At 47.0% G+C, this 13,464-nt stretch overlaps 1 protein-coding gene across 1 annotated transcript in view; it reads right to left on the bottom strand.

Moving 5' to 3' along the window:
- Positions 1–892, bottom strand: part of ST3GAL1 (ST3 beta-galactoside alpha-2,3-sialyltransferase 1) — an 88,756-nt gene extending 87,864 nt beyond the window's left edge. Inside the window, exon 1 of the mRNA XM_081258383.1 lies at positions 631–892. The gene's annotated coding sequence lies outside the window, so the exon portion shown is untranslated. The remainder of the gene's footprint in view (positions 1–630) is intronic.
- Positions 893–13,464: the final 12,572 nt, after the last annotated feature.

Below are 13,464 nucleotides of genomic sequence, written 5' to 3' on the forward strand. Positions count from 1 at the left end.
TATCCGGAGCAATGCGGGCCTGCGGTGTCCCCGGGGGCGATGGCCACCTCCTCGATCTGCGCCTGCTCGCAGCGGATTTGGAAGCACGATCCGGATACCATCCCTCGGCCGCCCGACCGGATCACTGGGCGGCCTCCGCGCGCCCCAGCACCCCTGGTTCCGCTCTAAAGCGCCGGAGAGCGACCCCGCTGGCCACTCCGCCTTTCGGCGGCCCCCACCGGGGAGATGCCAGCCCAGCGCCGCCGAGTGCAATGTCACTGGGGCCACCCCCGGGACCGCTGCCCCAGACCCGGTGTAGGCTCCCCGTTGAGCACCCAGCAGCTGCTTTTGAAACGGCTGTAAACCCCTGAGCCCGACCCTCTTCTGCGACCTCCTTCCTCTCCCAAAGACCCCGGCGACACCGCTGCTAAGGAAGGGATCTCCCTACATTTGCCTTCCTCCCTCCCGGCACCTGAGGTCTTCAACCCACTTCCACCCTCCTGTCACACCCTCCTGGATCCTTCTCCACCACTTCTGTCCCCGGGTGCGGACAATCGCCCCTCCACTCGGAGAACACAAGCGAAACTGCCGGAGCCCCAACTCCGGTGGATGCAGCCCCCCGCGCACCCCCGGCTCCGCGCGCTCACTCACCGCGGCCGGAGACACGCGAAAGTTTCCTGGGCTTCGGGGGATGAGGGGATTCAGAGGAGAATCATAAGGGGGTGTCCCGAACACTCGCCCCCTTCCCAGCTCACATCGCCCCTTTCTCCTCTCTCTCCTCCTCCTCTTCTTCCTCGTCCTCCTCGTCTTCCTCCCTCTGGTCTTTGTCTTTGCAAAGTGTCGAAACTGTCTGGCATAGTGGAGCTCCGCCGCCGGAGGCTGGAGCCGGGAAAGCGGGGAGGCGGGGTGAGGATGGGAGTGGTCTCGGGAACACCTTCCCCCGGGTGTAACGGAAGGGGGAGGCGGGCGGGCCGGGGAGGGGCCGGCCGCCGCCAGGAGCCGGGGCGCGCGCCGGAGCCGGGCGGGCGCCTCTCCTGCGCGCGGCCCTCCCCTTCCTCCGCCCAGCGCCCGCCCCTCGCGGCCCGGCGCTCTCCCCGGCGTCACTCCCTCCATCCGGACGCGGTCGGGTTTCCACTCGCTTTGGGCTGCCTGCGAGCCGAATATAGAGCTCCGAGCCACGTGGACTGCTGTCGGCTCGGGTGCGGGGACCGGGTCGCCGCCCCGAGAGGGGCTCTGCGGGGACGGCTCGGCGACACTTCGCGCCGGGGCCGCCGCCTTCAGGGTGGGAAGGCTGGGGAAGAGAGGCCAGGGGGGCCGGGGGATCATCCCCGCGGAGGAGGTGACGGCGCCCTGCGAGAGGACGTGGCGGTGCTCAGAAGAGCCCGAGTCGGGTGCCTGGTAGCGAGAAGAGGCCGATCCCCCCTGCTGGCGGCTGTGCAAAGCCACCCCCTTCCTCTAAGGGCGCGGGACTCGCCGTGGGATTTAGGGAGAGGGAGGGGAGGAGCGGGGCTAGGGAGCCGGTGAGGCTCGGGCGGGGGCACAGATAAGAGCCGCGGAGGCGCCACCGCGGCCCGGCCCCCGCCTTGGCCCTCCTGCCCGCCGGTGTTTTTTACCTCCCAAATGCGGAGGCTGCAGCGTGATCCAGAGCAGGTCAAGCTCTCGGCAGCCGGCAGCTGGACCTCAGGCAGGAGCCAGCCCCAGAGCGACCTGGGGCTGGGGCTTCGAGGACCGGGTCCCCGAGGACCGGGCCCCCTTTCGGGGTCAGGTTTGAGCGGTTTTTGCCCTTCTTTACAGGGAAGTGTGGGCGCTGGAGGCGTCTTGCTCAATGGCAGATTGCCAGTCCTAAGGCTACGTGCAGGACACACGATTTAAGAGGCGTTACCAAAAAATCTGGTTTTACAGTTCTTATCCCCTTATTGGGATTTGTCCTGTTTCACAATTTTCCTGAGGAATGCTAACAGGAAAAAGGCACAGCTTGGCCTAGGGGTCAGTTAATTCGTTCAGCTTCCCTTGCCCCAGTCGGAGAGGTCAGCTTTCTGCAGTGGAGTCGGAGAAAGCTCCTTAGCTCTTCATCAGAGGGATGTGTAGTGTGTGCTTCAGACCAGGACCAGCTGGACCCGACTTCTTGGTTCAAACCTGACACTCCCTGGATGTGTGAAATCGTTAGGGGAAACACTGAAAGCACCAGCCCTGGCCAGGCAAAGACAGTAACAGTCTGCATGAGTTGTTCTACCACAGGAGGTCCTGGTAAGGAACACAGAACTAACAAGCCACCAACATCCGGAATCCAGGAAAGGTCTAAAGGAGATGCCAGTCCACATGGCCTACCAACCTCCCAGAATCCTCCTCGCTGGAATCCATCTTGGCTGAGCGATGCCCGCACCACCAGGAAGGACCCTGAATCAGAATGATTGGCCAGAGACAACCCGGAAACTAACCCGATCAGCATAAAACCCGAGACTGCGAGCCACGTGGCAGAGCCGTCCTCCTGGGATCCCTGACCCTCCTGCTCTCCACCCGGGCGCCCCTTCCTGATAAAGTCTCTTGCTTTGTCAGCACGTGTGTCTCCTCGGACAGTTCATCTCCAAGTGCTAGACTAAGAGCCCACTCTCGGGTCCTGCAAGGGGTCCCCCTTCCTGCAACAAAATTAGGCTAGTTTCAGAATCCCTAAGCCTACTAGCTCTGTGCCTCAGTTTCTTCATCTGTGCAAATGGGCTTCATACTGTCCATCTCACAAAGTTGCTGTGATGATTAAGTGAATTTATATATGTCCAACATTAAAAACTCTACTTAGCATATAGTAAATGCTCAATAAAAGTGTGTTGAGTCAATGGTGGATTTCTCCGCCACCAGGTCCCTGCCCACAGCTGGGGGAGGCCTGCCCTAGGGAATGGGGTGGTGGTATGCAGAAGATTTCTGGGAGTTGAAGGAGAAAAAGAGAGATAGTCAGAGCAGTAGTAGAGATAACGATTAAAAGGGGCAGGGGAGAGAGTGAGAAAATTCCCTACTAGAAGGGGAAGGAAAAGAGGAATAGAATAGGGCAAGGGTGGGGGGGGGCGGTGCGGGGAAGCTGAAACAGAAAGCATACGGATCTGCAAGAGTTCTCCAAGGAGCAGTAGCCCTGCCAAGCTGCACCCGGGCCCTGCTGCCTGGCTAAGTTTCCTGCCTTCCATGAGTTTGCGAGAAAAGTTTTGGGTATTTCGTGATCTGAGACCTCTTGCCTGAACCTACTGGTTTTTGTTTCAGTTCTAGAGGGGGGTGGAGGTGAACCTTCTGGCCTGCCTGGAAGCATCATGTGGGCTTTGCACTTTCTGAGATGTGAGCCAGGGCGTCCACTGCACTTGGCATTCCCCAAAATGCTTCAGTGTATGGGACGAGGGGAGCAGAGAGGGTTCCTAGGAACATCAACTCTTGTTCTCTGCAGCGGCAGCATCTTCCAGCCATGGGAACCTTCTGACATGGACCTCTCAGACTCAGCACCTGGGGGCCTGGCTTGGAACATCAACCAGGTCCAAGTATCCAAAATGTAAGAGTGGTCATCTTGCTGTCTTCACAGGGACAACTGCCTGCAGTGCCCTGTTGATTTTCCTGATTATATAATTGGTGGCGTTTGCCTTCTGATTTGATTCAGCTTGCTGGGGGCAGGAAATGCGTTGTGTTTTGCTCCCTGCTGACTGCAGTCCCCATCTCATACCAGTTACACGCTAGATGCTCAATAAAGACTTCCTGGATGAATTAATAAAGACATGTTGTTTATTGCAAGGATCAAATAGTATAATGTACAGGAAAACACTTTGCAAAATAGAAAATGCTTCCGTCATTAAGACTATCCTATTATATCCTAGCAGGAGAGAGGTCAGATTGGGCAAGTAAGTGGCCCCAGATCATCCAGCTGTTGTTCTGCTTTGCAGCCAAGAATCAAAGTCGGCTCTCAGTTTCACCCCTGGGTTCTTGGCAGTTCCCCTAGATGACTGTACAGTGAGATGGAAATTTCTTATTAAGCAACTCTGGTGAAACAAGCATAAATCATCAGCTTATTGATATAAAAAGATGTACATCAGACGCATCTTTTCCTAGTCTCTGATGGGTTAACCTGAGAAGGCTTTTTCTAGCCCCACTTCCTTTATTTTTACAATGTATTTCTTACCAGGTAGCACAGAAGGCCTCTTTCCTAGAGTTGTGACATTTTATGAAAGCACTTCTGATACCCTGGCCAGTTTCCAGGAGCCCAGATCTGGGGCTATGTGTCAGGATTGTGTGTCTGTGAACATTCCTCCTTCTCACCCCCAGTGTGTCTCCCAACACAGCCAGCTGGTAACAGTCATGACTGGAGTGACTGCACAGTGAGTTCCCTGGGAGCCCTGATGTTGATTTAATGCTCACCATCACCCCACCCAGCCCCACAATGTCTTCAGAGCAACAGCAAAGCTCTTAGTAATGATGGTTAAGGAAATTGATTTCATTCTTTCCCCATCCCCTTTCTTGGTGCATCAGAGTGGAAAGATCCTAATGGGTTCTGATGCCATCTGGGTGATTGCGCAGAAAAGAAAAGAGCTGCCTTGCTTGTCAAAGGTGAGTTCAGAGCTGCTGGGTACTTGGTGTTTGGTTTTGGGCAGTGTTTTACTTTGGGTTCTTGAGGCTGTGAGGACCTGGCCCAACTTTCCTTAGATTAAAAAAAAAGTGATGTAGGGCTGTACAGACTGACTAAAAGTGGGGACCCAGAAGGAGAATGACAGCCTGTCTCTGTGGCCCTCTCTGTCTTTCTCTTTCTCTCCCTTCCCTGTCTCTCTGCTCTCTCCTCGCCTATAGGCATTCCCTGTTTTAAGTCCTGGCATTGCCCTAAAACTTTTCTGTATGCTTATGGCCCCAGCCCCTCTACATCGTGGCAACTGTTCATCCACTCCAAGTTTTAGTTTTTCCAGGAGAGGAATCTGACTGACAGGTCTCATTCTGTTATAGGTCAACAATCCAACTGTGAATAGGCTGCTCAGGCAGCATGTACCCACCTCAAAAATAAATATGTGGATGGAGACCTTTACAGGAGATTTTGCATTGCAGGGAACGTAGGACCCATGAGTCTTCAGTCCCCTTCCAACCCTGAAAACCTCTAGGCATTTGAGTCAGCGGTAGTAAACAGAGCCATACACTACACTGCTCACATATATTAGATCCAACAGCTAAGGCAGCTCATTAGTCTTGTCCAATCATGACTCCCCTAATCTCTTTGCCAGAAATTGGCTCAGGAATAAGTAGATTTAACCCCTGTTTGGATCAACAAGATAGAAATATACTTGGGTCTTCTAGGAAAGAAGTTCTTAAAAGTATGCCTTGGGAAACTACTCTTTATTTCCAGCTGGATATCAACAAGGAAGTATTTTTATTTCAGTTTCTCTGGAAGACATCTTATGCCCCTGAGGGAAGCCATATTGAAACTAAGTAGATCCAGAGCCCAGATCACACTGTACCTGAAGCCTACATTCTAGCCTTTCTTTTGTATGAGCCAATACAGTTATTTTGTTTAAGCCACTTTAGGTCATGGTTCTGTTACTTGTAGCCAGACACTTGATAACCTATATAAAACTACAGCCAGAGTGATTTTCCTGAAGTCCCCCTTCAAGAAAGTCATTCCCCCAAGTCACTTCCAAGCTTTCAACCCTTAAAACTTCAATGGCTCCCATTGCCTTGGGAAGTAAATCCAAATTTCTGAGCCTAACAGTTAAGGTCTTCCTTGATATGGTCCCAATGTATGTTTCTCACTTGTTTCCTTCCACTCTTCCTCTTTGTGATCCCTATATAGCAAACATGACTCAGCCCCAAAGCTCTGGTTAAATTACACGTTTTTGTGTCCTTGAAATCAGCATAGATCTCCCTGTTGCTGGGCTGGTAAAGATTTCCCTAATATCCATCACAGGACTCTTCAACCCCTGAAGTATACAAAGGTCCAGAGTTCTAACACAGGGCCTGGTACGAGGGAACTCTGCTTCTTAGCAGCATTCACTATATCAGCACAGCCTCCTGCTGGTCTAGGCTGCCCAACCCATAAAGGACAATGGCTCCTAAACACCCCTGTCATGTGGTCCAGGCTTCCTGGATGTGTTAGTTTCCTAGGGCTGCCAGTACAAACTGCCACAAACCGGGTGGCCAAAAACAGCAGAAATTTATTTTCTCACAGTTCAGGAAGCCAGAAGTCTGAAATGAAGGTGTCAGGAGGATTGGTTCCTTTTGGAAGCTCTGAGAGAATGTCTCCTGTCTCTCTCTCAGCTTCTGGTGGCTTCTGGCGGTCCTTGGCCTTCCTTGGCTTGTGGAAGCATCACTTTGATCTCTGAGTCTATCTTCATATAGCTATGTGTATGTGTCTGTATGAGTCTGTGTGTGTCTGTGTGTGTGTGTGTCTGTGTGTCTGTATGTATCTTCTCCTCTTGTAGGGACACCAGGATTTAGGGGGCCCACCCTAATCCAGTATAACCACATCTTAATTTATTTAATTAATTACATGGGCAAAGACCCTATTTCCAAATAAGGTCACATTCTGAGGTTCCCAGGGGAACATGAATTTTAGAGGACACTATTCAACCCACAATTCCAGGGACACTTGACTTTCCTGCTCACCCCTCTTCAGGGTGCTGCCCTTGAGTGGTGGCTCCCCTCTGCAGACCTCCAGCTGACCTCCAGCCTCAGAGATCCTTTTTGTCACTTTCCCTCCTGGTGTTCTCAGAAGTACACTCCTCTCTACTTTTCCTTTGTACATGGATTGAAACAGGATTTCAAAGAATTCCTACTTCTAATTTTCCCTTTGGCAAAAGTCTTTGAGGCAAAGAAACATCCAAGGCCTGGTTTGAAATGGGGAAAATAGGAACACAAAGGGGACAAAACCCACTAATAGGTAAATAGAGTGTCCTGCCATGCCTGTCATACCTGTGGTCTCACACATCACCAGTCCTAGAAAACGCACCACCAGGCTCTGCATATGGACAGTCGGTGCCCTTGAAGGCTCTCCATTAGCCTGACCCCAGCTGTCTCACTGTCCCCACATGAAACCGTTACTGTCATCCCCTGTGTAGCTTTTGTCTCTTCCCTTTATGAAATCCTGTGTCTTTCTTAGAATCTTTTATTCCTTGTAGCTTTGTAGTTTATTTGCATATTAAGCTACGTTTCCAATAAGATGGAAAAGTCCTGGAGAAAAGGTGCAATCCTTCATTCATCCAACACAAATTTATTGAGCACCTACTAAGTGTCAGATACTGTGCCAAGTGCTAGGGACAAGGAGGTGGACATAGTTCCAGCCCCCAAGGAGCCCACAGTTTGCAGGAGACTGATGGTGGCTGGTTATTCACCACATTTGGGTAGCACCGTGATAAACTAACAAGTGAGTATAGTGAGATCACAAACAGGTTGTTGGTTTGCAACCTCAGGAGCTTTTTGGGTGAAATATGAAACCAGCCCCATAGGTGGAGGCAAGAAGAGACCAAAGAGAGAAGCAGACACACCAGATTGGTAGGTGGCAGGTTTAATAAGTATGGAAACTTACGAAGTTTGTTTTGGGCAACAAGACCAGTAGATTTCTGCACCTGCCAGTCAGAATCTTGAGTTTACAGAGAGGCCTTAAAGGGGCTCAGTGACATACACCATCCAGAGGGCCTCAACCACACATGCTCTCTCAAGGCTACGTCCTTGAAAACAGATCCCACTGTTGGCATGACGGGCAGAGTTCATCCCAAGGACGGGGAGGGGGAGGAGCCTCCAACTGCCTGGGTCCAGCTCAGGGGTCAACCCAAGTTCATGTCCTCTTGATGACCTCCTCCAACATTTTCTTTTCTGTGACCGGTTTTTACAATTTTATATGTTTCCTTTCTTTTTTTTTTTTTTTTTTGTAATATGCCCTGAGCGGTCAGCAATGAGTTTTGCTGGCATGAAAGTGGACTGTTTGGTGGCTGCCTGGCTGTCCTGGAAGCAGATACTACAGCAGTAATAAAGGTACATGTAAAAAAAAAAAAGCACAGTTAAGATAATGATTTTTAAAATAAGTAACTTTTTTTTTTTTTTTTAATGAAGTGCCCCATGATCTGAGCCATTTTTTTTAGGCTGGGGATAGGATCATTGAGGGCATTTATTTGTGTTTCTCTGTGACTTAATAAAGATGATATATTGGTAGACTTATCAGGTATGAACATATATTATTTTGTTGGATAATAGCCTAGGTGTCTCTTTGGGAGGCAATAATAATGTTTAAGGCCATGTTATTTGGGAGGACTGCTTTTTTTATCAGAGAGATGTTAATGTTTGGTAAGGGCAGGCTTTGTTGGCTATAACTTAAGGCTTTTGGGTGAATTTAGTAAGAGGGTTCGTATGTGTGATAATGTTTTCCAGACCAATGGAGGGAAAAAAGATGGCGGCCAGGCCAACTGATTGCACAAGTGAAAAACAGAATGTGTCCACCTGGCCTTGAGGAGGGGGAGGTTGGCTGCTTTAGAAACTCGACCTGGTTGTGGATACCATACATGCTAGCATCAGTGGGAATTTAAAAAAAATTTTTTTAGGATGTAGGGGCCACCATGGGAATAGGCGCGGAGCATTTGGAGGATCTACATATTTTATAGGGCCTAGGAGTACCCGCATATTTAGAGATAGCGGTGCCTGTGGGCAGGGTGTTCCTTTGTTGTAAATGCACTGATGCCACTTCACCAGAGGTGGATCAGTGGAACATATCTTCAACCCACCCCTTGATAAGAAGGGACATGCTTATGGCATGCTGTTTCTGGAGGAGTGTTGTGTATGTTATTAGGAGCTGTTACTCTAAGGGGGTATATCTGGTTTCTGTTCCCTTTTAACATTTAAGGGGTATTTTTTGGTATCCAAATCCTAAGGGTATTTTTTCTTTTGTTGTCTTTGCCACAGAGTCCAATTTTTTACCCCCTGGGTTGTGAGAGGGAGCATCCCAGGAGAACCAGGTAGAAGCTGCATGCCTTTTATGACCTAGCTTCTGAACTAACATAGCATCATTCTTCATGCTCTATTCTCTGAGCCTTGAAGCGGTCACAAGCCTGTCCAGACAGTAGGGAGGGTTTCTCAAACTGTGCTGTAGGGGACCTAAGGGGTTCCACATTGGGTCTCCGTCTGCATTGATCCGTTTCACGAATGTTTGCTGTAGGCTGGGCCCTGGGCTGGATACTGGGGATATGACACAATCAGTGACTGATTACCATTATGAAAGGTACTTCAAAAGAGAAGCCCAAGAAGGGGTAAGATAGGGAGTCGACAAAGGTGGTTTAAACCGTCGTACCTGTGCTTCCCATTGGGTTGCCGTTTGGGCAAACCCTTCCCAGGATTGAAACCACTGGCTTAGGCGATCTCTAAGGGTCCATGCAACCACGAACCTTTGTTCTATGATACTTTTCAATGATTTTACTTCGGAGTAAAATCAAAACAGGCAGAATGCAATTACTGGATTTGAAGGCTGTCCAAGACCCCAGGGTTAACATGTCATTCTTGAAAAGAAATTGTGGGGCTCTTTAGGGATCAAAAATGTTCTATATCATGGTTTTATGACATTTAAAAACCAGCACCTTACCCTGGGAAACTGAGTGAAAGAACAGACCGAGAAGGGTGAAATGTAGCCCTGCTTGCTAAAGGAAGCAGCTGAGCATAGAGGTGCAGGGCTCTGGACTCCGATATGTGTGCTGAAGCTGCTTGTCAGATGATTCACGCTTTCTGAGCCTTCTAGTTTCCATCTGCAGAATGGGCATGTGGTACGTGCCTCTCAGAGACCTTTTAAGGAGAAAGATTATATATAAAAAATTACTGTTTCACTGCCAGATACTTACTAAGTATTCAATAAATGATGACCATTATTCATTTAAGTATCTTTCGAATGCATATGATACTTGTCAATGTTCCTGCAGATGTTTTATAAATGAGAATAGAAAGTCACACAGTTTAAGAGTTGCCCAGTATCTGGGCTCTGCCGGGCCAGCAGCTTCTCTCTGAGGGAAGAAAGCCTTGTACTTCTTCCTTTTTTAAAATACATTCCCATGGTGGTGGCCTTCAAAATTTGAGTTTGCCTATTTTTTCCCCCAAAGGAGAGTGAGTGATTTTTCCCAGTTGAAACCAAGCCAAATATTCAAATTTGGGATATAAGTGTTCCATGTTTTAAAAGAATGAAGATGGCATCAATATATGTTATTGAGAAATAAAAAAAGAGGCCCTGAAATTATTTCTCTGTATTTTTGATAGTTTAATAGGTTAACTTTCCTTGAGACTAAATCTGCAAACATCTTTTTTCCCCCCTCTTTTGGTAATTAAAACAATACAGAGAATGCACAAGGGCTGGAGTACCTCTATAACTCAGTGGTTTATAGGGTGGAGCTGCATGTATGAACTTGGGCAAAACATTTAGCTTCAGCTTGCTTGTGTCTAAAATAAGGATAATGATAGGATCAACCCTCTCAGATTGTTGGGAAGGTTAAAGAAGATAATTATTAAATACACCATGCACATAGTAAGTATAGTAAGTTTAGCTATTGCTATTTTTATGTGTATCAATGTACTAAGTATTTTGATGTTGACATATATTTTGAACTGCAAACTCATAAAATATAAATTAATATTAGCTTCTTGCACTTAATAATCTGCACTTAATGATTCTGGAGGCAGCTATATCTACCTTAAGATTGTGTTGGGAGCTATGGCATCAGTTTTAAGAGACGTGACATCTGCTAGTAATTTGGGCTGCCAATTTGGTAAAATTATTTAAGTCATTAGGGTGCCTTAGGACTGTGGTCCATAGCCAGACCTGGGAGAGGGTGGAATTCCATCAGGCAGTAAAATAGCTAACTGGTAAAAAATCTTGTTGATGGAGGAAAGATTCAGAATCTCATCTATGCAAATCAGATGATAGTATCTGTAGCGGTTAGGATGAGGTTGGGCTGCAGAAAACCTGAAATAACAGTAGCTGAATCCGATAGAAGTTAATTCTCTTTTACAAGTCCTGATAGGAAGGCTGATATGGCATTCTATTGTTTCAGGGACTCAGGCTTCATCTATCTTGTTCCTCAATAGAGCCTACCATCCGTCCATAAGCTTACTTCCTAGTTCAAATTGGCTGCTGCAGCTCCAGCCATCAAATCTTTATTCCAGGCATTTAGAAAGAGATAAGAGCATGTCCTTTACCTTTCAGGACATCTCCAACAGACTGCCCACACCAATATCTGCTTACATCTCATCCCCCAGGCCACTCCCAGCTGCCTAGCTACAAGGGATGCTGGTAATGTAGTCTTTATCCTGGGAATGTATGCTGAAAGAAGTGGCTATGTGGGGACAATGAGCAGTCTGTGCTGCAGGGTTAAAAGGGGTTAGATCACTCAATTTTGACCTGGGCCAGGAGTGCAGAACCATGTGCAAAGCATGGACTTAGAGTTGCTTGTTGCCATAGTAACCAAAAAAGACTGAACATGCCAATTGTTATGAAGAAAAAAGTTGTCTTTGCATCTCAGATCCTGGGTTCTGGCCAGAAAACTCTGGCTGATAAGCTCCTAAGTTTAGGATGGTACTTACTTATATGTTATAACAACTTGTTTATTCTCCTAGTGCTAAACATTTTTTTGCCCTGGGAAAGCGTAGAAATACACCGAGTGATGGGGAAGTAAATCACAGAAATAATAATTGTGGGAAAATCAGCACATGTTTGGTATTTGAAGTATGTGGTGTAATAAAAAATATTTTTGACATATTAGAGACAGATTAGCTTGATGACGCCACTTTAAAATGTAACCAAGCAGCAGTTTAATTTAGACTTGTAAATTTTTATTGGAAAATTTAAAGAAGGAAAATTTGCCATGTTTGATTGTTTAGAAGAATCTAAGAGTCTTTAAACTTGATTTTAAGTTTATTGTTTCACTAGATGTTTTGAATACTTAAGGAAGGTTTTTTTTAAAATTTATTTATTTATTTATTTTTGGCTGTGTTGGGTCTTCATTGCTGTGTGGGCTTTCTTTAGGTGCGGCGAGCAGAGGCTACTCTTCATTGTGGTGCGCGGGCTTCTCATTGCGGTGGCTTCTCTTGTTGTGGAGCACGGGCTCTAGGCACGCGGGCTTCAGTAGTTGTGGCACACGGGCTCAGTAGTTGTGGCTCGCAGGCTCTAGAGCGCAGGCTCAGTAGATGTGGTACACGGGCTTAGTTGCTCTGCATCATGTGGGATCTTCCCGGACCAGGGCTCGAACCCGTGTCCCCTGCATTGGCAGGTGGATTCTTAACTACTGTGCCACCAGGGAGGTCCCTGAATACTTAAGGAAGGCTTTTGTTTATCATATCGGTATAAGTATTGGAGGAGATTTAATGAATTGAGTTGTTTTATCTGGGTCCATTGTTTAAAGTTATTTAGGTTTCTTTAAACATTGAATAAGCAACTCCCTGATAGTAACTGTTAAAATATAGTCTATGTTAAAAGAGAATTGTAAGTTGAATTCAAAGGCCTAAGGAACAAAATGGATTTCTAAATTTTTTTCATATTAATACATTTAAAAAATCAACCTTAAATATTTTTCTATGTGCAAAAGCTGCCTAATAATGATAATAATAATAATTATAATAATAATAAACACTGACAACTTCAACTTTTAAAACTTTTTATTTATTCACATACAAATAAGAGGTCTCTGGTGATAATTTCTTTTTTCTTTTAGTCGTGGAGTTCTTTTGTGCTTGTTTCTTTGTTTGTTGCCTCAAATTAAATCTTATGTGGAATCCAGTGTTGGGCTTGTTTTGAGAAATGACTCTCCCTTATTCCAAGTAGTCTGGGGAGCCTTCCAGATAAGGGACCCTCTCCTTCCTCAGTTACAAGATGGCAGGCATCCCAAGCTAGGCCCGTCACATGTGACACGTCTCCAAAGACATCAATCATTCTTTATTTCCTTCTACCTCGAACACTCAATTTTACCTTCCTACTTCCTGTTTTTCAGCACAGGCGTGAAAAGCCCTGATTCAGAAACCAGGTTTTGTGGGTTCAAATCATGGCTCAGACGCTGCCTCGCTGTGTGACTTTGGGTTCATTACTTAACCTCTCCGAGTCTCAGTGTCCTAATGTATAAAATTAGCATCACACTAATGTCCTCTTATTTAGTATTGTTGTAAAGATTAAGTGAATTAATACATGTAAAGCTCTTGAATGGCAACTGACATATACTAGGTGCTCAATATATGTTTATTATTATTATTACCTAGTTGCTGAGCTTTCCTTTCAATTATATGAATGAACCCACGGTTTTCCATTGGATTCCTTGTGTCCTCCTTACCTTTTAACTATGCACTATTTCTGTTCCTTGCAAGCAACATTTTCTGGCTGGAAAACCCCAGTGTAAAAATAGGTATCCTCAATGGATGAGGGGGATGACCCGTTGGGCCCCTGTATCTGCTACAGTTGCGTAAGATCACCTCCGTGCGACATGGCCTGAAACCCATTGGATCCAGTCGTGTTAAGGGCTCCTCCTTGGT

The sequence above is a fragment of the Mesoplodon bidens genome (assembly GCF_964165515.1).
Source record: "Mesoplodon bidens genome assembly, chromosome: 16".
NCBI lineage: Eukaryota > Metazoa > Chordata > Mammalia > Artiodactyla > Ziphiidae > Mesoplodon > Mesoplodon bidens.